The 26,820-nt window shown below is 43.3% G+C and overlaps 1 protein-coding gene across 2 annotated transcripts in view; it reads left to right on the top strand.

Moving 5' to 3' along the window:
- Window positions 1-26,820, top strand: part of ndst1b (N-deacetylase/N-sulfotransferase (heparan glucosaminyl) 1b) — a 58,322-nt gene that overhangs the window by 2,222 nt on the left and 29,280 nt on the right. For both annotated transcript variants that reach the window (XM_028983969.1, XM_028983970.1), the window contains exon 2: window positions 16,582-16,672. The gene's annotated coding sequence lies outside the window, so the exon portion shown is untranslated. The remainder of the gene's footprint in view (window positions 1-16,581; window positions 16,673-26,820) is intronic.

The raw sequence follows: 26,820 nt of genomic DNA, 5'->3' as shown, positions 1-26,820 counted from the left end.
ACTCGTACTGTAAGAGATGTTTTACTCAAATCTTACTTGAGTCGTTTTTTTTTTTTTTTCTTCTAGCAGTAGCATTATTTGCATGCTTGCGGTGAAGAGGGAATATTGTGGCCCTGCCTCAGGTTAATCTGCCCCCCCCATATGAGATTAGACTTAGTTGACCTGTCCTTCCTATCCAAAGACCCTACTGAAAGCTGTTCAGCTTGTGCTATGCCGAGCCACGCCCCCAGCCCCCCCTCCGCCATGAACGTTAAGAGCAGCAAGGATTCTGACATGGGCAATCAGGCAAATTGAACAGAACAATGGAACCCTGCATGTCCTTATGGCTTTTTATTTTAGCTGGCCATTCTCCCGATTTCCTCTCTTATCACTTTAATAGGAAATATTCTTGTTTCCGCCTCATGCTGAATGCATTTGGAAAATGAGTATATAATCTACAAAAAGGATTTAATTCTATGCCATTTGTGCCATACTCAAAATTTTTGACTTGATTGACTTGACTTTATTATAATAATAGGTGCTCACAATGGCTGTGTTGTCATTAATAACAATTCTAGCAATAACAACAGGGGGCTTGCAAACCTTTTAAACTACCAGATTTATATCTCAAATTTCCTCAGAGTTGTATGCGTTTAAGGAACATTCTGCAATATTACATGCACAGTACTGTGCAGAAGTTTTAGGCAGTAGTGAAATTAATCAAATGTTCTTCATCTTCCCCACAGTAACTACAAGCAAACGTCACATTTTTTTTTAAAATATGGAAATCTACAACAAACAGAACTGTAATTAGCATTTTTTTCCGACAGTCTGATTATCTTTTAGTTGCCGACCAGTCAACAGTAAGGAATAATTACAATAATTCAACCTTAAAGCCTGTGGAGATGTGTCCGGGTGATAAGTGTGTGATCAACTGATCAACACAGTCTGTGGGAGATTTCGGCCGACAACTTCGTTTCTGAGAAAGAGAGAAGGGGAGGAAAAAAAAAAAAACTTTGTTCTGCTGTCAGACAGATTTCAAAAGCGTGAAAAAAAGATGATGGACCAAAACACTATCACATTGTTCAGAAAGTAACTTTATCCTGGATGAGTGTCGAGAGCGTGGTGTCATATTTCTCCTGCCGCACATCTGCCCCTCTGTACAACTTCAGCATTTTGGACCAGAAACGAGGGGAATTTGATGCACTATGTTTTCTCTCGCTCTCCGATTGCAGCATCAGCGCCAGACTCGGTCCCCGTCTTAAGCAGGACCAGTTGCTATTCTGCTCTGTCGAGCAATGGAGGACCCTTCACGCGCTCCAAATGATTAATGTTCCCCTTTCGCGAGACACTTTGATTACTTGACACAAAACGCTGACACGAGTTAATTGCTTGTCTGTAATTAAAATGAGTAGTATGGAGAGTGTCTCCCAGACGCTGCATTTGGACTGTGACAAAGAACTCGGGCTGTTAAAATGTTGTGTGCTCGGAAATGCAGATTGATTGATTTATTTTTTTTTTTCCCCCTTCCCGCTATAACTATTGTTTTTTTTGTCTTTACCACTCATTACTGTTTTAATCATTTCTCTCTCCTTCTACCTCCCCATTGTGGTATATAGGATTATATTTTGTATTGTTCTTGGTACTTTGCAAGACTACAAAAAACAGGAATCTTTTTCATTGATTTAAGTTCCTTTTACATAAATCAACAGTAATTAAAATGTTGAAATAGTCAACAAAGCTGAGCAAGTATAGCACTAAGGTTTTCTATTAGGATTAAAGATTTTTTTTAAATGCGACAAAATAATTCAGGAACGGCTCGGTGCTTTGGGTGGGTTTGTCAGTTCAGGGTTCTCGGATGGTGTGTGCAAAAAGTCAGAAGTGGACTTTGTGTTCTTTTTGCGTACACAATCTGAGGGTCAGATTACGCAGTCTACACTTATTCAAATAGGACAAGACAGACGTGGACAAGAGTGCAATAAAACACCATGTGCTTAAATATAACGGCATACAGTCAACACTGCATAGAAGAAGAATGTACACAGTATGCCATTTCAGTTTGGGGGGGACAAAGACAATCACAAGATGACAAAAAGCTGAAAATATTTTGCTCAAAATCATGTTTAATCATGAAAACAAAGACATTCAGGACTAGATTATGAAAGTTGCGAAGTCTTTAATGAAACTGTCGTGAAGCGGTGTACATTGCCCGCCACGCGGCCCTAGTGTGGTGAACTGCTCCTGCGTCAATCAGTGCGGTGGGTGCGTCCGCTCGGCCTTTCCTTAATACATCAAGGAAACGGGCCATCAAAACACTCGGTGGGAAGGAAGCCACTGTTTTGGTGAGCCGTCGCAGTCGTACCATTCCGACCCACATGTTGCCGTTGATGGAATTCAGGCCCCCGTTAATGGTGAGGAGTGGGGTGGGAGGAAGACCTGGCAGATTCTCCCATAATCCATCACTGAGCTCTCTCCAATGTCAACAATTAGGTCTGTGTATGACCCTCTTATGCTGTATCATCCGTGTGATGCACCATCAGCAAGAACGGCAACAGCTGTTTTTACAGAGTAATCTCTTAATGTGGCGCAGGGACCCTTGCCCGCGTTAGCCTGAAATCAACCCCCGCAGCCGTTAAATATCTATTAGATATGCGCGCACTTTAGAAACCATTAGCGCAGAGGTTATGATGCAACAGTCGCACCAGATTGCTCCGAGACTCCTCGCTCAGGGCACTGCGTTGACGCGAGAGCCGCAGCGTTTGGTCTCATTCGCAGACTAAACAATGGCAGACAGGTGCAGGGGGAAGTCACGGCCGGGCGCGGCACGGCGGCAGTAATGACGTGCGCGTCCACAGCTTCGATTGAAACGCCGCCTTGCTGAACCGGTGCGGGAAGGACACGTTGAAGCGAACATGGGGTCTGGCCCCCGTGGCCCTTTTTGGCTGGCGCTCGGCTGCCGTGTGTGTCCTGGCGTCATTATCTCTGTCTTCCACAGTCGCGGCTTATTGTTCCCCCTCCGCTTGTTTCCCGTTGTCCTCGATTTCCAGGCCGATTTCACTGCGGTGCGCCAAGCCACCTACTCCCGTCCCCTCCAACCCGGCTGCAGAGCTGCGTAGTTGTCCGTCTCTCTGCCTGCATGTTTGGTGAACGTTTGCGCCAGGCTGGGCCAGGTCTGGGGTCGAGGGCCGCGATAACGCCCCTGAACCCGGCCCTCGTTGCACCCTGGCAGTCACCCTGTTACCTCGCTCCCTCTTCCCCCCTGCGAGCTATCATTCTGTTAGACACGGAGAGAAGAGTAATTAATCTCCGGGAACGCCGTGCCAGATCAGGGGACTGCATAACAATTTGTCTTCTTTGCAAGGGGGGGGCACTGCCAAGTTCTGGCTGGCGCTGTCCCATTGCCTCGCTCCTCTCCTCCCCTCCCTCCTTGCTGGAACGGACTCTGAGCAAGCTGTCACCTCACCTCTCCGTCAGCACGGCCCTGTTTGTCTTCGACTCGCCCAAGTATCAACTCCTTGTCAGTGGTGCAGCGGGGCAGCAGCTGGGCTCTTATCTTTTGGCACGTCGGGGAGCGTTACTTCATTAATGGGGCACATGTGTGTGTGGTTATGGCCGTTTGAGATGTGCGCACCCTACAATTTCATTGATCACAGGCACTGCTCCCTTTGTGGGGATACCTAGAAGATGTCACTTTTTTTAATGATTTATCGAACCACAATATTTCGATAAAATATTATTATTCTTGAACTATAAAATATGGTTTTAAGTGTTGTACTTAAACAGCAGTAATTGTTAAAAAAAAAAAAAGTTTTGATTGCCAGTCACTGTGTTAATGTGGTCACAAAAACAAGACTTTTCACGAACAAGGGATTTTAGCAAATTTCTTAGCTAAATGACATGGTTCTGAATATCTATAAGAAAAAAAGAGAATAATAAGCATATAAATGTGCGCTTGGGTGTATAGATCAACACGTCTTGTTTGGCGATAGTCCACTGTTTTTATTAATCAGGGATCTGGTGTAGCCACGTCCTTGTTTCTCTTTGCGTTCGTTTCTGAATCACAAGTGTCACAAGAGGCGCTTGTTCTCATCATGTTGTTGTCCCTGACCTCGAACTACAGCCTTGAGCGAAGGGGGTGGCGTCGGCCCCGTCAGTAATGAACATTATTTCCTCACAAATCCCTGCAGGTTCTGTAATCATTATACGGGCACCTTGTCACCTTGAGTCTTTATTCTGGAGAAGGAATTTCAGTGGGAACTCATTGCTGTTGAAGGGGGAATTTCAGAATTTGCCAGGAAAAAAAAGCCTTGTGTTCTTCTGCTGAATTTTAATATGATCACTTATGCTGCATAAATAGAATTTAGGTGAAAAATGGGAACATGTTTGCCCTGGATTCTTTCCACAAGTTCTTTTATTACAAAAAAATACTTATAAATGTTACATATTGACTTCATTTGGTGGGGATAAAGATCCTCTCTTGCCAGTCTGGCATTGGCAGAATTAGTCTTTAAGAGCGCCTGCCCATTTCCCTGACAGACGGGCAGCATTTGGCATAATCGGGTTGTTGTAGCCGGCCGGTTTCTGTTGTCATTGTGCTTGTAGTGGTCGTGGTGTCGGGGGCCCGAAAGGCCAAGAGCGGCATGCTCCAGTCATCAAGAAAGCTGAGGCTCACTATGTAGAGCAGAGCAGAACATGCCGGACTCCCCTTTCTTATCTGCGCTAATCCCGGCCATCTCTGGACTATTTAGGCTAATGTGTAGCTAAACATTTGGTCGCAATTGCGGGACTTGATCCTGGACTTAGATTTTTGGCCCGTAGCCGTGTTACGACTTAAAACGCTGCAGCGATTTATGACAGCTGGTCTGGTCTGTCTTGTGACCTTGTCTTCCACGTTTGGCTGTGTTTTTGGGGGGGTAACTTGTAGCGATGAGTGAGAAACCACCACTGCCGCCGTCCGTGAGTGAGACCAGCACACACCTATCCATGTGTGTGACCTTATGCTGCTTAGCTGAGGGGAAAAAAAAAAAAAAAAAAAAGCAGACACGCCGATAAACACTTTAATGCTGTGTGTGATCTGGTAATCCATCAGACGACCCAACTCCACTGCGGGTGGGCTGGGGTGGACGATATTTTGTGTTAGCTCTGCTAGGGCTGATTCTGAATACAGAAAATGCTAAAATATGATATAATCACTCGCATCATACATCACTGGCTTTATGGGTGTGACAAAAAGTCCACTTTCAGTAGAATTGGTCTAAAGTGTTTTAACTGGTATGCTATATGCTATGCTATATGTTGATGTGTCTGTAAAAAGTTTAACATTTTCTCTCTGCAGTGCGTTTGCTATGGACTTGTTAGACTTTCCTAAACGATTACATTTAAATTGACTTATTATATATACCATCTATCGTCAATGGTTAAATTTATATTGCAATATGAATTTTATGCCATATCGTACCGCCCTAAGCATTGCTTTTCTGCGTCAGCTCGGCAAGAGGTTTGGCCTCCTGCTAAGTAAACCTCTGTGTTGTGAGAAAAGAAATTGAAAATATTTTGGTGCACATGGGAATGAAGGTCAGCCTGGCATGGGTCTGCTGTTTTTGACAGTAGAGGTCGGGCGGCCAGAACGTGGTGGTCACTGCAGGGCTGGCCAATAACAGCACTGAACCAAAAACACAGGCCCACTGACCTGGATGGCTGGTGTCTTGCATACTTTCCCTAGTTGTGTGGTTTTAATTTTTTATGCCACAGCTATCATATATTTTATTCTACTTAGAAATGTCCAAATTTCTTCCCCCCATTAAAATCTCATCAAATTTCTCAGAAATCCTGATGCTGGTCATACGTTGTTCATGTGTTAAATGACTATGAATGGAATGTCTGCAGGCTCCATTATCCATTCCAAAACATCTTTGACCTGTCGAGGCATGGACTCCACAAGACCTCTGAAGGCCTCCTGTGGTAACTAGTACCAGATCCTTTAAGTCCTCTAAGTTGTGAGGTGGTGCCTCGATGAACCGGACTTGTTTTTCCAGCTGATCTCGAGTCCTGATATGGCAGCTCTAGTCTTCAAACTCAGCAGTGCTGTCTGTCCCCATCGCTTAACTCATCAGAACAATATCCATTTCCCATCTCACTATGCAGGAGTTGAAGTCCTGCCTCGGTTAACGTTCCCATTAATCCAACTGTGTACACTCGGAGCGAACATCTGCATGTTTCAGAGTCATTTTCCTGTGTGGAGTGAAACGCGTGTCCTGGCTGTGCGGTGGTGACGGCCCCAACACAGTGGTGCGTGTCCTAATGACAGTGTGACAGTCATGTGGTTATTGTTGCAGCCCTAGTACTAACCACTGAATACCGAGGACACCCCACAAAACCTGACATTTGTTTTGATGATCTGACCCAGCCCTCTCCATCTCAATTTAGCCTTCAGATCCTTGCTCTTGACTATTTTTCCTGCTGGACTTGCACTGCCTGTGTCCCATGGTTTTGCACTTTTATGTCGCCTGTTTTTTCAATGTCACACATGCATTTTGTCAGTATATAACTTAGTTTAAACGTTTCAGTGGCACCTGATCCTAGAGAAACATTGTTTTGTTTAACTGTATTTTCTAACATGTATGTATGCAAGATAAATCTAATCACAGCTGCGATTAGACAAAAACATTAGCAGTGATTTAAAGATTTAAGAGTTTTTATTGATAGACAAGCCATTAATCATATAGCAAATGGCATATCTCAATACTTATTTCAGGAATCGCAAAATTACCAGGCTTTAATTCTTTTTACTCTGTTTGTTAAAATTATGTTAGCACACACACAAGGTTCCAGCCACTGGTGTCTCTCAAACCCAGTACAATACAATGTAAGTTCATTTGCTGCCCAATAATATCCACCCCTTGCTCGTGTAACCAAATATTCCGTGTTCTTCAGTTCACCTGTGAATGGTTTAAATGTTGTGGCTGGTTATTTTATTTATTTATGTTTTTTTAAAATCCCTTGTCTGTCTCACACCCCTTCAAACTGTAAATCAGTGAGGCACTACGTGAGTCTACTGACTTTGTGTTGCTGCTCTAGTGCACAACAGCACATTGACACGCAGTGTTGCCTGCATGAGTAAATCAGGGGTGCTTTATGGAGATTTACCCTCAAACAGCATTCTCCATCCTCCCCTTAATTAGATGCTTACAGTCACCCACTTTCTGAGAGTGTGGAACAAATGCCTGCCTTACTACACCCTATAAGCTGAGTGGAGGAGCTACATCTCCAGAATCCAGGATATCATCACTTGAGTCTCTCAAAATTCTCAAGATGTCCACACGTGATTATATCAGTTGCTGTGTTTTAAGTGTTTTATATGTGATGGTCAGAGTATTCCTTACTGGCTGACTAGTTAAATAAGTACTGAATGAATACTAAATTTGAACCACATTCCTTATATTCTATCAAAGGTATGGATTTATACCCTTTGCAATGTCCGTCTCCCCGCACACTGCTCCCCAGGCGCCCATTGCTCACTAAGGATGATTGGTTGAAAGCAGAGGTTGTCACCGTGTGCTGTGCTTGCTTTCACTTTCAACACGTGACTTTGTGGTCTTCTGGTTCAGGCTACCACCACCATGAAACTGGATGTGTAATGTGAATCAATAGCGTTAAGAGCAACTAGTAGCTCGTTATAGGGAGAAAAAACTTAATCCTCTTTCATGGCTAGTGCTTGGACACCAACACAATCCTACTTAAGTCCACCAGTGGGGTGGAGAAAATGTTTTTTTTTTTTTTTTTTTTTTTTTTTTTGTGACATCCCTAAGGGTCAGCAACCCTTTTCTCCTCCCCCCCCCTTTCCTGTGCAGCATTTCTTTTTTTTAATGAAAGGACAATTGAGCTGTGGGTCATGTGTCTGTTTTGAATTGCACACACGTGTGTTTGCTCTCTGCTGGGGAGATTTTAATGCATGGATGCAGATGCGTTGACAGCGGCCCCAGTAGTTCTGCCTTTTCCTCCTCGGCAAGTTCCATTGATGTGTTTGCGCAACGGCTTGGGACGGTGAAGGTCACCGGCTGAGCGCGTCTGAGACCAACACCGCCGCTTCATTCGCTACAGTTTCATCTGTCGGTGGAGCGCATCTCCTGTTAATTTTGTGTAGCTTAGGCACGGATTATGGCCTTTTATTACCCCAGAGTCCTTGATGACATTTCCTCCCAAATCTCTGGGATTTACTGATCATTTCTGTTGTTTTGTTATTTTGTTGAGGGCATTTATTTATTTGAGTTATTTCCATTTGCATTCCCGCGGCCACCCGTAGTGCACCCTGAACCCCAGTGGTTTGATTACTTTGGCGGAAAGTGGAATTGAGTTCGGATGTCAAATGCAGCAGCTGAATGACCGACTTGTTTCTCCCCACCCACCGCTGCTTTTGTACGAGGGGATCAGAGGGATGGGGGGCACGTTGCCACGGATATTTGTGCAGAAATATGGTGAAGGGACGTCAGCCATGGCAGCGGTCCTGTAGTCCACCCGCCTGCCCATTCCCCGGTTTCTCTGAGCCACGTTGTTTCTGGAGTCGTGCGCGTTTGCTGTAGGCTTGTCGCGTTACTGAAATTTCAAACTCATTTCCATTACTAAGGATGTTACTGGATACATGAAGCTATTTTCGATACTACAGGGGGAGAAAAAGCAAACACAGGAAAGTGTTTATGGAAGAGTAGAGAGTAAAGTAGGAACTGAGTGGTGTTTTGGGGTTAGCTAAGAGGAGGGTTACAGGGCCCTATGATTTCCATGATGTGGAAAACACTGACTGAATCGTAGAATCCAACAAATACAATGCAATCTGCTGTAAAACACGGAATTGCACATAATTCAAAAAGTGGTTTTATTATCATAGTTTCAGTTCACAGTGCACGTGGGCAAACTTTTTTGTATTCCAGGTCTGCCCAATGTTTATTTATTTTATTCAAATGTGAAGCACTTTTATTTGTCAAAAGGAAGAATGTGTAATATTGTGAAATAGTTCTTTGCATGAAATGCACATTATTTACATTACGATTACAAAAAGATGCCCAAGCACTTTGTTGAGCAGTGATTGATTGAAATGTGATTTATTATATTACTTTTGTAATTTCTTTTTGTTATATTATTTTTTCCCCCACTCACTCCATGATTACAAAGCTTTTGGGTAACAAATACGTTTATAATGGAAAACATGGAATTTAGGAGAATTAAAATGGAAAAATATGAGTTTAGAAAAAAATAAAACTGATTTCATAGGGCCCTAGTTATGTAAGTCCTGTTATTACTTTCTGATAATTCACTAATAAATGGAATGGTTGTGCAATGCAGTCATTTACCTACACAGTAGTATGTTTCCACAAATTTTATGATGGTTATAAAGAAAATAATTAGCAATAGTCACTGTTTTTGAATAAAAACACATTTAGTTTCTAAATGTTTAAATGTTGTGACTTCACCTTCCCCAGTGTTCTGGACCAGGTGCTAATGTTCTCAGTGTCCTGCCTTTTACCTTGAACCTCGGTCTGTAGGTCTCAGAGGATGTGAGAAACAACGTCATTCCACCCCCCCCACTCACCTCTTGTTCATTAACAATACCTAATTATTATTATCACTCTCTCATGAGACCTGATGTTGATGCAAACAGGAGGCTGATGAGCGCATCATGCCTCTGGAGGCAGAACCACAGCTGTGCGTGTGTGTGTGTGTACGTGTGTGTACATGTGTGTATGATTACATTACATATGCTTTAATTACCAACAGGGGTACAACAGTGTAAGGTGTGTCTACAGGTTCAGTTTCTACTCTGCTGTAACCTGCTGGATGCGAGTAGATCAGTGAAACGCGGCTTTGGGCTGGATCTGCATTTGTTCGTTTAGCTGCCGTCCTGATTGAGAGTGACACCTTTCCACGGCCAAAGCTCAGCACACTACTGTTTTACAGCCAGTTATGGGATTTGCTCCCAGCACTCTGCGGTGATGGGAAGGGATTTTATTTTTTTCTTTCCTTGCGCATGGCAGTTGGGTTTTCTAGAGCCGGTGACGTAGATGAAATTGACACAACTGAACAAACACACTGTCATCTTCTGAAGACATAAGGCGGTACCTGAGCTAATCAGCTGACAGTGATTTAGTCAAGCTCGCTTAACAGATACTCCTTTGAGCGCAGTGGGGCTTGAATTTTGGTTTTGGAAAAATTTGCATCTGGAAAAGTGGTGTCTTGTTACAGACAGAAAATGAAATGGTGGTAGACCTTGCCAAATGTGATCTCTCTGGTTTATTGGCATGTCTTTGTAATGCTGTGATTTTTGTAATGCCTTTCATTTAAATTCTTAATTAACATATATGCGCTTTTCTTTTGGAAAGTTCCCAATATGTGCATGACATTGCTTAATGAAAAGTGATGGACAGCACACATTGAAATTTTACCCATCAGCCTTAGCGAGCAGTGAGCAGCCATGAAAGTGCCCGGGGAGCAGTGTGTGGGGACTAGGTTTGTCATGATACTGAAATTTCAAACTCGATACCGATACAAAGGATTGTACTGTGTGGAACTTTAAAACAAGAAGAACAGTCAGAACATTGTGTATGTGTCATATTACATAAATTAATAAGTGATAAATAGATAACAAACAAAAGAATAATTAAATACATGAATGAATAAATAAACGACTAGGCCCGAGCCCGACAGAATCCGACCCAACAAACACAGCTTTTTAATTGCCCGTCTTTCCTTACGTGTGTCACGAGAGCTTGTACTCTGTTGCAGCTCAGCAATTCCGTATCTCTCTAGTGACAATTGAAACAGTTTGTGACCAGACCCGACTTGACTAAAATGATAATAATTGAGCCCAAACCCAACCAGAACCGAAATAGACGGTGCTCTTCCAGACGGTGCCCTTGCTTTTTACACTTTCTAGCAAGCTTGGTGCTGCAGAATCATGTTTAAAGTGTCTCTTATTGGGTCCTCCATGCCTGTTGAATATCGATGTAATCTGCCCGCAGTTTTCGTGAACTGGCAGACGCAAAGCTGGAATTTAAGTATTGATACCAGTGCTAAATGGTATCAAAATTCATACTGCGTTATAATCTGAGAATCACTTTTTTTTTTTTTTGGACATCCTGTACTTTGCAACTGCTTCTAATGTCCACAAGATTGGTTCTTTCCTCTTTACAGTCCAACCGTGACTCCAGATCTTTGCCTGCTATTCGAAACCTGCAGCTCTAGACCAGTACCACCTCTTAGTCCCCATCCTTTAGAGCCTGAGAATTATCCCAAGTCTTTCCAAGGATGAGATCTGAATACCATTTCACTAGGATGGATCTCTCATTTGCATATTCCATGCTGTTCGATAGAATTTGGACTTAATCCCGTCCCCCTCCCCCTCCTGCTGGAGAGCCTGGGATTTAGGTTTGAGCTGTCACACTGAGATTGTACACAGTCGATTGAGTCGACGCTTACTCTTATCCTACCACCTTCTCTTCTTAGCAGCGCAGAAGTGCTGACGTGACGGCCATTTCCCTTTCTCCCCATCTGAATTTCTCAGCGTCTGCGTTGTTTTCCACTGGCCTGCAGCCGTAGGCGCATCCGATACGGGCTGTGTGTGCGCGGGTGTGAGCACGTTTTTATCCTCCACCTTTCTTGTCAGCGCTCATTTCAGGGTGAATATAGCCTATATGAGAATTTGGTTTCGCTGGTCTGTGGCAATAAAGCGGAATGAAATGCTTCTGCAGGGGAAGCCTGCACCAGTAGTCTTGCAGCATATTTTTTTAAACTCATTAAAACGGGTTGGTGTTGCACAAGCCGGCTTTTCTTACCCTTCAGTAAATATTGTCTTTGCGAGAATAATTACTGTCAAGCAGCTTAACCGCTGAACTGGACCTTTCTCTTGTAGCCCAAGGCATTAAGGGCTGAGGCTCTGAAGATCGTTTGGAAGCTGCTTGCTTAAGGGCTCGTACTGTCAGAAGAAGGTGCCTGTAACCCTTGGGCGTCACCACAATTTATCGTTCTCTCTATTTGAAAGGGATCATTAGAGGTGTAGTTGTTTTGCCCTTTTCTTTTCATTTCCCCACGGGGTTATTTTCTCTCTTTTTTTTTTTTTTTCTGAGGCCTTGCAGGAGGCATGCATGTGGGCGAGGTGTGTGGGCGAGGCGCGATCCGGCTCCGCACGCTGCCCAGCCTAATGAATTCATGACCATACATCGGAGTTATTTATTAATGTATGCGCGCGCGCCTCTCCAAGCTGCCTTGCGCTTGATGGAGAGATTGAAAAAGAAAGTCTCTCTCTTTATTCGGGATGACGCCGCAAGCCATGGGAGCGCGGCCGGCGAGAGACTCGTTTAAAGCCGCGGCACAGCGAAGGTTATCTCCGCGGCTTCCTCAGAGGAGGGGATCTCGACGGAATGGCTGTTTTAGATTCAAATTTATTTCGAAGAGTAATAATTTGAGAATCTTTGGACTGTGAACTGTGGCTCAGTGATTAATCGGATAAAAATTCTAATTTCAATTTAAGAAAAGTGGCAATTCTCTGACTTTAAGACCAAACTCCACTAGGTCCAGTTTTGGATTTGCAGAAAATCTAATGTAGCAATCATAAGGATGCTAGCATGATAATATTGATTTAGACGACAGGATATAAGTATCTGAACATTACAGGTTCATAGTGGAGCAATTCAGGAGATGGCTGGAAAAACGTGCAGAAATAAGGTTTATAAACCATGCTGGTTATGATTGTGTCCTTGAAGATGACCCTTTTTTGCATGCTCCTTATCTCGATTGCCATAAATGTAATGGCCAAAGATTAGTCGGATTTCATTGGCTGTGACCTCCGTCAAACATTTACTGGTGTGCTGTGCCCTTTTCCCCCACTTCTGTCGCAAATCCAGCTCAGAGTTTATGAGCGGTTCCCGCTTTCCTCCTCTTATCAGGGAGGTTCTCAGTGGCGGGTCCAAGTTAACGTTCAACATCTCGCCGCCGATTGGAGATATGAAGATGTTGAGGGCATGCAAAGCGCCTGTATCTGTACAGCTCTCGTTTTCATGGAATTATTATTGCGTTGGATGGTATGCGCGTTATGCGGGTGCCGGCGTGTTAAGTTGCATTTAACCTCAGTTAAAGGGAAAACGCCTCCAGGCTTTCTTTTTTCCGTCTGTGGGGGGGGGGGCTGAGCTATTAAAGCTCAAAATGGCCTAGATCATCATCGCCTGTCATACATGTCTGCCTTTTAATCCCTTATTAACAGTAATAATTCATGTGCATATTCTAATTATATCAGTTGAATCTGATTACACGCTGAATCTCTGTGGCACCGCGGATTTAATAAAGAGGTGTCCACGGGTCAGAACCATGTCCAGATGAAGAGGGTGAGAAAAACAGGGTTCTCGTCTCTCCTCTGCGCCCCTCGATGACCCCACTGCTAATGACGTCTCCCCTCCACCCTTCAGCACCTGTGTGAGTGAGGTGGCGTCCCGAGAGGAAGCGCAGCCAACGGACTGGAGGAGACGGAGATGTGTGTGTCTGGCCAGTCCTGGCTAATGGCAACAGGGCTGCAAATGGATCAGTTGAGGGAATAGGTCCGAGTTGCGGGGGGGGTGGAATCCCAGCTGGTGATGCGAGGAGACAGCTGCAAGCGGAATTCCTCTCCGGTCGGATGGGGGGGGGGTGAGTTTGGAAGAAAATCATTAGCACTGGTCCAGTTTCTGTGTTACTTGAGAATCGGAAGATGCAGCAGTGGAGTGTTTTTGGCATGTTGCTATGCGTGGCCTGAACTGGTTCTTTATTCAGTAAGTTGTCATGCAGAATAAAGGTGCTGCTAGGGTGGTTTTTTGTTGTAGCCGGCGGGGTGTGTGTGTGTGTGTGTGTGTGTGTGTGTGTGTGTGTTTTCCATGCCTGTTAAGCATTTAGCCTTTAATAATATTAGAAACTGGGGAAAAAAGTTTTTTTTCATGTTCGTTCTGGCTCTTTGGTTTGCCAGCAAATGTTTTGGCAAATCCTCCACGCTGTTAATAAAGTAAAAAAAAAAAAAACACCAGGAGATGAGTTGAGCATTTCTTATGCTTCCAATTCTGTAGCATCATTAAACTCCGTTTTCCTTGTGGCTGTATTGTATTGCTGTCATTTTAAAGAAAGCGCTCAGTTCACCCCCCCTCCTCCTCCTCTGGTACTTATTAATCACACTCCTCTGATTGAGATAAAGAAATCGAAACATTCTCAGGGCGATAAATAAAATAAAAAAAGATGACATGCAGTCGAGATTATTAGTTTAAAAATCCAGAATGTGATGTGTATCAGATATAAATTGTACTCGTGTGTGCTGAGGGCAGCGTAGACAGCGAGGCAGGAAGAGGATTGAATTTTGAGACGTCCCTGTGTTAAACACATTGCCATACATGCCGTCTGCGATAGAAGTTAGATCTCTTTCTCAGGCCTTTTCTCCCTTTTTTCCCCCCACAGTACAGTGGCCCTCAATAAATGTGGAGACGTAGAGGTTCTTTTTTTATTCAGTCATTTTTTTTTCTGATTTATCTTGCACTAAGAGGAAATTAATCCTTGGTTCTGTCTGGAAGGAGAGGAAGCGTTCAGAATATTCAAAAGATTTTTTTTTTTTTTTATCCCATGCTGAAGCATTTCAGAGGAATGCAATGTGCTTGACAGTCATCAGCCTCAAGATATTCCTTTATAACCAACAATAACTGAGACAGTGTGGCGTTTTTCTGTTCTTTCTTTCTGAAAGAGATGTTTTGTTGGTGCTGCAGAAGAGTGTTTTCAATTAATCGCCTAAAACTAATTGGTTTCTAGTATTTATATAGTATTTTGTTTGTAAGTGGCGCTCATCCTGTCACATTTTCTTAAAGAAACACTGATTTTATTCATGTGATTTTTAATGGATGTGCTGATTTATTTATGATAATGTATAAAGTGGTGATGTCGTCTGTAGGCCTATTTGCTGTAGGTTGAACCGGTCGAACAGCTGAGGCGACGCTTGGTCACCAGACGGGCGGGAGCAGACTTCGTTATTGTTGGCCACACTCGTGGCCCTCGATCCTACGCTGCGTTTTCTGACGCTCTTTAAATGACACATGCCAGCCAGATACAGGGCTGGTCCTGCCCTCCGACAGCTGCAATAACCCCTTCCATTCAGTGCCTTCGCGGAGTCGTCGCTGGGCGCGCCTGACGTCAGGGTGGGGCGACTGGGAGCTGTCACTCAACCCCCTTCTCAGCGTTGGGCCGAGGCATGCTGGGAGAAAGAGGGCAGAGCCGCTGGACGTAGCCGTAGTATTACAATCTGCCGATGCCCGAGGAGGTATTGCATGTAGACTGTATCTTTTTCAGTATTCACAGGCGCGATTGTGTGCGTGTTGTGTTGTGTTGTGGTATACTGTATCTTCAGAATGCAGAGTCTGAGGCTTAGTTATTCCCTGTGAGGGCCCTGCTGAGATACGAGTCTTATGTGAAGCAGGCGTTGGCGCTTTCCCAAACCCGGACCAGTACAGCAGCGCCTCTGTCAGTCGAGCTGGGGCTCAAATCCAACGGCTCATATGCGGCTCACTTTCATTCCTTTCTTTCAAAATCTTTTTTTAGATTAATGCCTCCTTATCTTGACGCGCCTTTGTGTCCTTTTTGCAATCATTACATCATTTCTGTAATCAACGGTTCTCTGTGTGTGTGTGTTTGTTTGATTAATCTTATATGAATGTTCTCACAAAGAGAGAAACACTATGAACAAGGAGATTATTAGAAATATGAGGAGATTTAGGTTTAGAAACTAGGTTTTGGGGATGCATGTGTTATAACAAATGTGTTTCATATGTTTATATACACAAAACTATGCCAAAGCAAATGTGTGTGTTTTGCTCTGCTAATTCAGCTGACCTGTGATGGTTTGGAGATGCTGTAAAACCACACCGCCATTAGAAACTGTGACAGTAGCCTACAGTTCTCCTTTCTCCCTGAAAAGGAAATTTGCATGGATTTCACATAGTGTTACAGTATGAATCAATGCAATATCATTTCATTTACAATCATCTCCACTCCATATTTGCCCTGAGGTAAGGGTGAATTATTGTTAAAATAACCACCCAGGAAACTCACCAAGAGCTCTTGTTGTACGTTGCTGCCTTCCCAGATTGCTTTTGTCATCTGTATTTGCAGCACCTGATTCTGCATGATCACAGTTGATCTCATTTATCAATCTACTGCTGAACGATGGAAAGATTTTTCCTCTCTCAGGCAGAACTGTTTTAACACTGACTTTTTTTTTTTTTTTTTTTTTTTGTAGATCTGTAGTCATTTGGTGTCCAGTTTTAGGCTACAGCTGGTTCATTTTATTAAAAATTATTATGGGGCTTTCACTAATTATTGTTATCAATATGTATTATTGTGTGAACTATACAATGAGACCTAGTTGTTTTACGGACAAGTGGTTTAGACCAGTGTATTCACTGAGGAGCAGAAATGTAATTAGAAAATAAAATACAAAAATTTCTAGGAATGTTTCTGCCAGAACAAGTACCAATATAACAATAAAGGACCGTACTTTTAGTGTTTGTCTTAATTGGCAGTATTAAATGACAGAATTATGTTTTCTCTTTAACACAGGAATGCCTTTGCTGCTTTTTAGTATTTTACTGAAGGATCAGAATTCATCTCTGTGGATTCCGAGCTGATCACCACACGCACCACAGAAAGGGTAAGTTCTTTCAGATATGTGGGTCAAGTGGATGGTTTTTGAATTCTACTTTGAGGGAAAACATGGGACGTTTTTCATTACACATTCTTCTCTGTACTCTCATTCTGGTGAACTTTAGAAACATCATTAGTCAGAGACCATTTTCGAACAGCTAGGCCTCCTTCCATCCAATAATACTGTTTATTTTAATCTCAGCTGGTCTGTCTGTAAACTGCTACCCTTTATATAGAAGATTTATAGCGATTTATTTCAACCGTATCATCTTACCACTGCACCACGAGGAAGGAGAAAAATATCGGGTGCTGTAGGTCTGCCAGGTGTGTTTTGATGGTGAACATTGCTTGTTGCCGGCAGTGTAGAAATAACACGTGATACCTAGACCTACAGTGGGGGGAAAAAAGTACTTGGCAGCCACTGATTGTGCAAGTTGTCCCTCTGAAAATGATTACTGAGATCAGTCATTTTCATATGTACACTTCAACTGTGAGAGACCAAATGTAAAAAATAATTCATTTGTATACTTCTGTCTCTCACAGTTGAAGTACTTATGATGAAAATTACAGACCTCTCATCTTTTTCGAAGTGGGACAACTTCGGTGGCTGCCAAATACTTTTTTGCCTCACTTTACTTTTCAGTCTAACTGAAATAATGCGGTATAGGTATAAAGCACGTTATGTGGTGCAATTGTGAAGGTGGTGTTCAGTAATGGTGTTAACCACCCCTAATTTTGAGGTCGTGACACAGAGCATTTTATTATTTTTATTTTTTTGCTTTAATCCATGAAAAGCTCTCACCTGGTTGCATTTTCAGCCCTTTTGGAGTTGTGATGGACCAGACGCCTGCCCATAAAAAGCTTTCACTAGGCAACCACCTGTGCTGCTTTGTAGAGAGCGGATTCCGTCAGCCCATCTAAAGCTCTCTCAAACAGAGGAGGGTAAAAAATGAGCACCGCTCCTCCCCTCAGAGCACCATAGTGGTAAAGTTCAAAGCGGGAGGAATGAAAGAGCAGGGGAAGGCTGGAGAGAGATTGATGCCTCTATTCAGATGGAGAGAGAGCAGGAGAGACCAATTGCTGTCTGGCAGCTCTCTATGTTAAACATTACACCAAAAGGCACAGAGAGGGAGACTCTAATGCGAAATGAAGCACATGCTACGCAGAGGAGGTGATTGCCAAACCGACTTTATGGCAGAACTGCACCACATACTCCTGTTATTGGACTGGGCTGGACTGGTCCCAGATGTCTGAAGGACTTGGTACTAGTCTGTACCCGACTAAAAGCGCTGTTTACCTACAACTTATATGCAGAATGTTTTGGTTATGTATAAGAGAACAGATGTCTCCTACTGAATCAAAACCCTATGCCCACAAAAATCCAGTTTTACAGGATTGGATAAAAGGACTTTTTGTAAGAGGTAAATTACAGTCTGATTGCTCAGTTATTTTTTTGGTCCCACATCAGACCCACAATTCTTTATTGTCGAACTTCTACCTCCCTCTAGAGCTATTGAATGGGAGGCTGTACCACACTTTCCCTTTTGTAGTCATTTGCTGGACTGCAGCTCAAAAGTCAAAGAAAACAGGTCCACAGCATGTGCCACAGGCCAATTGAGCATTAAAGAACACATGTTAAAAAAGAGGATTCCACATTTCAAATTGGTCTTGGTAAACAGGGCAACTGGACTGCATTTGAATTTTCTCTCCCACCCAGCACCGTGTGTTCAGTTGCCAAATCCACTCTGCCACAGGGCTCTGTTGACTGTTCAATTGATTCTCTCGTGTAGTGATTTGGTCGATGGAATAATTGATCAGGGTTTTGCTGTGTGTGTGTGTGTGTGTGTGTGTGTGTGTGTTTTGTTAGTAATGCAGCAGGGAATGTACTCGCACCTCATCTTGGGCATTGTTCCATGACTGCGCTTTATTTTTTGCACCTTGATTGAAGTGAGTCTTAGGTGGAGGATGAATTATGAACTTCCATGAATTATTGAAGTCAATTGACAGAATTAAATAATTAATTACACAGAAAACCGCTTCCCTCCAACATGGTTTGCTTGCTGTACTGAGATTTGAGTTGAGCTGTTTCGTTTTCTTTGAGGTTTAAAGAAGACTGAATGTCAACTATTGTGTATGAGTGGGTGGTGCAGCATTCCTCCATCTGATCAATATAGCACACAGAGTGAGAAGGGAGCAAGGGCTAAAGCATTACACTCTTTTTCCACTTTTAACTGCATCCAGAGATGGTAAACGGGGTGATCAGGGGCCTATCAGACTCACGTCTGCTGGCTGCTCTGTGCGTGTTGCACGCTGAGGTCATTGAAGTTCAGGGCGGGGCATGGATCAGCCCTGCATTCTTTGCTTCAGAAGAAATGGATGTGGGGCGTTGCGTTGCGATCCACGAAGACTAATCGGTGAAGTGACCACAGTTGACTGCTGGGCGAGATACTGACCAGGCAAGCAGACACCGTGTGGCTGCTGCAGTTTTAATAACCACTGGGACCAGGCTCAGCACTGGGGGACGGTCTGATGTGCATAGCCATGATTTATACCAGTAGCTTCCACTGCTCTCGTTTTCTTGACCTCCTTTTTGGATCTTTTCTTTCAGCTAATTTTTCTTGTAGCTTGTGTGTAGTTATGTTCCTGTTCCCTAAGTGGTATTTTTATTTCCACCCACTTGTGTGTAATGAATGCCTGGACCAGAGGCAATTGCCACACACCATAGCATTGAGTCGACAGAGACGACAGGAGACTGGCAGCGCAGGTGATGGGATGGGATGACTTACTACAGTGGGCTGTCACATTCATCAGGCTGGACGGCTGCTACCTGTCCCTTTCTCCCTCTCCGGGGTGTCGTTCCTCTCCAGCTTGTCGCTCATATATCCTGAGATGAGACTTGCTGCAAAGCACCAAAGAAAGACGCTGGGCCGAAAGCCTGGAGACGGAGTCCGTGTGGGGCAGCAGATTGCCGTGGGCAACAGAGGCCAGTGCCCATGAGTCAAGCCAACAGGACAGGAGCCGACGAACGAGCAACATCACCGTGCATGTCTGTATAAATGTATACATCTTGCATATGGTATTATAATCGACTATATAGCCTATGAAAATAGAGCAGCTTATGGTGATTTGACATGATATAGATTAAATTGTGGCTTTCTCTTGAGCCATCTGCCAAATCTTTTTCTGAAATGAAATGGTCAACTTGTTGCACTGCCAGTATTTCTGGTGAAATAGGTTCATATTATTCTGAAATCTGGCATATGCATGCAATCTGCATGCAATATGATGTGGATTGTGCTGATGGTTTAACTCAATTACTGAGCCCTTCTAGCAGCAAAGCCTACAGTGTCTAAGGCCATGTGATGTAGGTGATGCCATGTGTTATGGCACTTTTTTTTTCTTATTTAATCAGGAAGAGAGGAGGGCAGGGCCTTTTTATCTTCCAATCAGTGCACTGCAAAAAAATGGAAGTGGCATATATAAGTAAAACCTTTTGAAACAGGGGCCATGTGTTAAAAAATGAGAAAAGTGCTGCTGACAACAGGCATCTCAGATGTCCCATTTCCAAAGACTGCAAACTGCAGCCACACCATGCCTGACAGGCAATTACTTAAACGAAACTTAATAGGCTTTCTGCACAGATATGACTGTCTGACGGAGAGCCCGGTGACACTTGGCGAGTGGCCCTGTGTGAGACGCTCATCGGAGGGGAAAACAAACGCTCACAGTGGCTTTCTTTATCCATCAGTATTTTAGAGATCCCTGCCCTCATAACTGCAGCTGGCAGATGGGCCCTCCGTGTGGAGCTGCTGTGGCTGGCATGCACATCCATGCCCTCTACCCCCTACTCGGCTGCCACTGCACTGATGACGTCTCTTTCCTCCCTTGTTTGCGCTGATTGATTGATTCGGTCTCGGCTGCCCTACTTGTTCAGCAGGTATGCGCTGCAGCACCTGTGTCTGTGAAGAATTGTGTGTGTGTGTGTGTGTGTGTGTGTGTGTGTGTGTGTGTGTGTGAAACAGGATATGTGCAGACAGTGGTCTACCTTCCCTCTTAATTGATTTCATTGGTCTGAGAATGCATTATTTTGTCCCACTTAGCTGCTCCTTAATTGACTGCTTTAGGTTCCTATTTAAAATTCCCCTTTCCCTTATTTACATTTAGATCCTATCAATTGGCCTGTATAGGCTTGGCCCACTTGCTGTCTTCATCTCATTGTCACTTCGTTGTCGGTATGTACATGGATATTTTCTTTGGAATATCAGATAATTCATAATCTGTTAAGGTCACTTGAGTAAAGGCTTGGGCGTGGAAGTGGAAATATTTCTCCCCTCACAATCTCCTGCAGTCACTGTGCAACTACATTATCTGATTTGCTGAGCAGCGCGTTCTCTCTTCTTAATAGCTGTCTATATTCTGGGCCTGCTGAAAGGTGGTGGATGAGCAGCTAAGCACATCTTCATCATTCCGCTCCGTCATCAGATCAGGATCTTTAGGATTCAGGTTTAATGCAGTATAGAATAAATGGAATTGCCTAATACTTGATCAATTTTGTACTATGGTTGGGGGGGGTATTGAAATAATATGCGGTTATATATCCATTAAACATCAAATTATTTTACTTTTTTTTTGCATTTTGGCAAGGAAAATTGATTTCAGTACTTTTTACCTGGTATATAAAATATAAATATTTAGAATATTTAATGCAAAGATCAGAATTCTTTATTTATTTAATTTAAGCAAAAAAAAGTACATTTATAAAATATTGGTGATTTGCAGACAATTTTTGTTTTCATATTGGGAGGTCACTATTTATTCCTATCACCACTATATTTATAGTATACTGTTTATCCAGTAGTTTTGATTTCACTGATAGCCATTTGATGAAAAGAATCTTGAAGGTTGGTAAAAGTGTATGATTCACAGAACGGCCTGGCCGGATTTGAGGACATAACTTCTGAGATCAGCCTGGCCTCTGCAGCAGCCATTACTCTCATGAGCCCTGGCTCCCCTCCACGCTCAAAACCTCGACCTCCAAAGACCCCCAGGCGGGTGAACTCGATACCCCACTGCGATCAGATTGATAAGTGGTGATGTTGCGCCAACTTCTCAAATGCATGGCTTATCTTATGGGGTTTACTACATAGATGTAATTTACCAAAAAGCCTGCTTAACCCTCTCTGCACTGTGAGGATTTGAACGCAATTGTACGTCTTTCTCATGGGGAACAAAAGTATTTCCACTGACTAATGCCCATATTACTTTTTATTTGTGTAAGTCCCCATTTGGATAATTTAAAGAGTGCAACTGAGTTGAATAAATCAGTCATATGTTCTGTTGGCTGGATGAGCCCTTGAGTCACTTACTGTTAATATTGAATATCTGCGGATTAGCTCAAGACTGTCCAGGCTGTAGGGTCTCATAACAGATGGCTAGATGTTAGGGTGAACCTAAATATTTCTGTGGAAGAGAATGTCCAGGAACATTTAAAAATGTTTTAGAAAATCCAGCCTTTTTTCCTGTATTTTAAATAGTAAATTGTTCTTTAGTTATACACATCTTTATTGTAGACTGCAGTCTGTTTGAATTGTTATTTGTGGACAATATTTCATTGCGTTCTGGCCATGAATGGACTGATGCGTGGATGGATACATACAGACTTAACTTTGTCACATAAATGTAAATGACATTCAAATACAAATGAATACTATGAATAGAAGATAAAGAAGCACAACAATATTTTCATAAGTGTTTAAGTGTAATGCATGTTGAGTGCTTTGATTTTATTGGCTGTTTGGGAGAACCGGTTGGAGCTGCTTCAGTCTGCCTTGCGATGTGTTCCCCTGGTGGACGGCATCCCCAGAGTTTAAAGAACATCGCTGACTATTCTGCGGGAACCACAACCCCCTCAACCCCAAAGGGGAGCGTGGCTGCTGAATAAGTACATTTCAGAAGCGGCAGCTCACCTGGAAACCACACTCTTGATTTCCTTTTCCTCTGTGTGATTTCAGGGATGTGTGGGATTCACTCGGCATCGCAGCCCTTGTATAAATAAAGGAATTAGAAGAAGAAAATATCTCACTTCTTCTGAAAGTCTGGTTCCTATAGGGAGACTGAGCACTTGTGAGTGGTGGGTGTGCTGGAGGCTTGTCGATAAGGGTGGCATCATGGTTGCTGTTGGAAACCAGTGCTTATTGCAGCCTTTTAATGTGATTTAATTGGCCGAATCTTTCTCTCACACTTGCTTGGACTTGATTAAGTCTGGTGAAGAGGCTGCCACAGCATACACAAGCACACAATGTTCTTCTTTTCTTCTTCTTTTTTTTTTTTTTAAATAAAAGGAAAAATTAAGACTACTCCGGTATGGATCTTTGTTCCTTTTTTGTCTTTGTTATCTGCCATTTCAAATAAATGTGCTATTCAATTGTTAGTGGGGTGTGTAGCAAGAGCTATCATGCATGTGTAAAATATAGATTTAAAAAAAAAAAAAAACCCTTTCCACACCCACACCATGGACTGTATTGTAGCTGCATGCAGAAGGAATTGATGCTGTTTCGACAGGGTGTTACAGAGTGGGTTTTTCATGCACACTCGGCAGTGGGATTGGAACCTATCTGGACTGTCAGAGCACATTGCCTTAAATCTATACATTTATAGTTTTTTTTTGTTTTTCTGTTCGGACCTGGGTCCGTTTAGTCTCTCCTCATAACAATAAACAGCCTGGTCTTTTTTGAACATTTTTTCTGCCATTGCTATAAGCAGTTAATGATCACTTGGTTGTATGTGTGGAGTGGGTGTTGAAGGTGAGAGCAGAATTTTGGAAAGATATTTTTATGGTGCTGTGTGAGATGTAGTGCAGGGGGGTGTTCACTCTAGGAATGATGAGCATCATCATTATCATGAGTTTTGGTATTTTATTGGCTAACATGTGACATTCATTAAGAGGAATTAAATCATAAATCAGAATGAGGATTTAGGGTTTGTTATATTGTTAATCTTCTGGTGTCAGAATTAAATAATTTCTTTATGTGTCTATAATGCCTCAATTTTAGTTTTTAATATCATTATTCATGTAAATTTTTGCTGATTACATGTGTGCATACCAGAGAACAAGTTTTATTTTTTCCTCTCTCCCAGCTCTCCCTTGAGGATTTTTGGACTGGCATGGTACACACTGTACCAGTCTGTTGAACCAGCTGGCCCACACAGGCAGTCTTGGCTTGAGGAACAGGACATAGGATATAACAGGTGCCAGGGAAGTTAAGTGGGTAGTGTGTCTCCGGAGTACGAGGTCATCACACAGGCAGCAGACGCCGAGGACTGTGGGAGTTGATTCACACTTGCAGCGGCCGGAGAGTGACCGGACTGTGTTGATTGGTTGGGACGTGAAACGTTTTGTGCAGCCGGTGCAACCTCACACATTCTTTTTTCCTTCAGGCCATGTCTTTGGTGTTTTTATACCTTTCAGCAACATTTTTGAAGCCACCCTGTGGGCTGTTGAATGGATGGGAGACACAAAAAAGCAACTTTCCTGCCTGGTCTACACAGCTGAACTGTGCGAGATTTGCTTGGTAGCAATGATAAGTGCTTCCTTTTTAAAGGCGATAAGGCCGGTGCTCAGAGTGAGCTGTATGAACATAGCCTCAGGTGTCCACAAGGGCACTCGGGCAGGAAGTGTGGACTTTCGGCCCCCCAGGTCGCTGTGGCGGGTTTTATTCACTGCTACACAGCTATATTTGCTGCTGAATAGCCTGAACATCCTTGCTGTCCATCCGAGTACGGCCTGTGGTGAAGGGACTTGTAGCATGGAAAAAGAGTGGATTAAACCAAACAAAATGCATGGAAATTGCAGATTTGCAGATGTCTGAGTAGAATGTTGTTAATAGATGTTAAGTCACCTGTCATTGTATAATTGAATAGTGTCATTTAACAAATAGTTTAATGTTGAATTACAGATGAGTGGATAACCTTACAACAATTTTAAGAGTACCTTTAAAACAACATTCTAAAATGTTGAGAAGTGTTGACATTTTTGAAGCATGTATTGAAACATGCTTTTGAGATCATATGACTAGCTCTAGAAGAGTTTCATATCATATTTCACCATATATTTTCCTGTACTCGATTGTGTAAAAAAAGTATATAAGTAAATAGTATTTGGAGAAACAATCTGATTTCATCAGAGCAGGGAAGCGGTCTCTCTGATAACGTGCAGTGAGAGTCAGTCAACAGACCGGCAGAAACACAAGTCATGTGTCATCGCTATCTCCCATCCGCACGCCGATGCTGCTGTCATTAGGTTCTCCAGATGCCATGTGCTAGCGACCACATGAGTGTCAATTAAGCCGTAACATGAGGTCCGACCCACAAAAGATCAATGACTGTAACTGTTCTTCCCCGCTTAATTGGCGGTGGTAGCGATAAATCTCTGCGACAGCCAATCCTGTTTGTTTCCTTTAAAATCCGATAGAGTAAACTTCCCCTCCCCCATACGTCCCCGCCACCCTCTGCCGGTGTCAGGGTGATGCATCGCGCCTGGCTTCCTTTTACCTTTTGCTACGGGTGGGGGGAAGGAAGGGGGGGGGGGGGAATAATACAGCCATTTGTCCTCCCCTGTACTCCCTCGTACCTTATTTCCCGATTCTCTTTTCCTTTTTTCGGCCGAGGCGGGGGAAGAAAGAAAATCCATGTCTCATTTCGCACGACCGCAGGGTATATATAGACTATGACAAAAAAGATTCAGGAGCCAAGGGCTGTTTTCCTCTTTAGTAAGAGACTTTACTCATCATTGGCACATACCACATAATTTCACTGTGCACTGATATGATTATCTGTCTCCAGACCCCAGAGAAATGGACACACTCATCTTTGTTTTGTTGTGTTTCTGAGAGAAAAAGAGGGAGGGTTTTTTCCATATTCCCACAGTTCATGTTCTTTCACTGGGTCAATCAGCCTGACCTCGGCCTTGAGGAACCTTGGCCATACGGTGCACAGTGAGAACTGAAATGCTCGTAGTTCATCTGATATTGGGCATAGAGCAGTTATGGAGCAGTGAGATAATGGACACCAGTAGGACGCTGTTGTCCAGCTTTTAATAGGGCTTTATGCACACATCTTGTTATGGTCCTGTCCGGCACCAGTCAGCAGCCCTGGTCTTTATGTAGTAAGCAATCCAGTTACACCCCAATCGCATTACACCTAATCTAATCAGTGGTAATAAAACCTATAGCTCATCGGGGCTTTCTTTCACGTCCCCGCAACAGTAAAAAACGATGTTTAAGCTATTTGTGCAGCTGGTCTGGATCAATACACACTGATAGAGCAGGGTCGGATTAGGCAGCATTTTAAATCCCTCTTTATGACACTGTGTGTGTGTTTTTGGCACGTCTCAGGACTGGCCAGATGGAAGCTGGAGAATGGATGGACATAGCCTGGATAATTCTGTTATTCACTCGGCCCAGAGCTGACTGGCGTTAACATCTGTATTTGGGGTGTTGTGAAAAGCAAGACAAGTGCTGTATTGTAATAATAAAAAAAAAATAATTGTATTCACTATCACTGTAGATGAGATAAATGTGCTACCATGCACAGGATAGGACGGGAGTTGGGTAAACCTTTCAAATGCAGATTATAAAATATCAAGTGCGGAACCTTGTCTGGTACTTTCAGTTTCTGGAGTGCACCACAATGCCCGCGTCCTCTAAAATAAAGGTGACATTTCCTTTCTCCTTTTCTCCCTCACCAGTCCACTTCTTTGGGGAGCCTTCAGTAGTTAAATCTGCTATAAATAGCCGAGGCTCTCGCTGTGTCGCACAGCCTAATTAAGAGGAGAGGGACGAAGGTGCTCTCGAGCATCTGGGCGAGGCTCGTAATGGCTGCCCTTGTTCTTTTTCCGCTAGTGGATGCACGCTGCTGCCAATTATCTTGTGCGGCGTGACTCATGTGTCCCTCCAACTGCCGGGATGGTTCCCGAAGGCACTTTATCACCCTGGCCGACAACAGTGTTTATTTGTTTGTTGTACTCTTTGTTGAATGCGCAAAAGCAGTGTACTAACCATCACCCTTTATTACACTGTGTGCTTTATTAAGAGCAAACTCACAATGATGCGATAGGGAGTGAGGACCAGAAAGTAGCAGTTAAAGAATTCCGCAACA

This window comes from Denticeps clupeoides, chromosome 6, assembly GCF_900700375.1.
Source record: "Denticeps clupeoides chromosome 6, fDenClu1.1, whole genome shotgun sequence".
NCBI lineage: Eukaryota > Metazoa > Chordata > Actinopteri > Clupeiformes > Denticipitidae > Denticeps > Denticeps clupeoides.
Note: the sequence above shows the minus strand (reverse complement) of the source record. Positions and strands in the feature narration are given on the sequence as shown.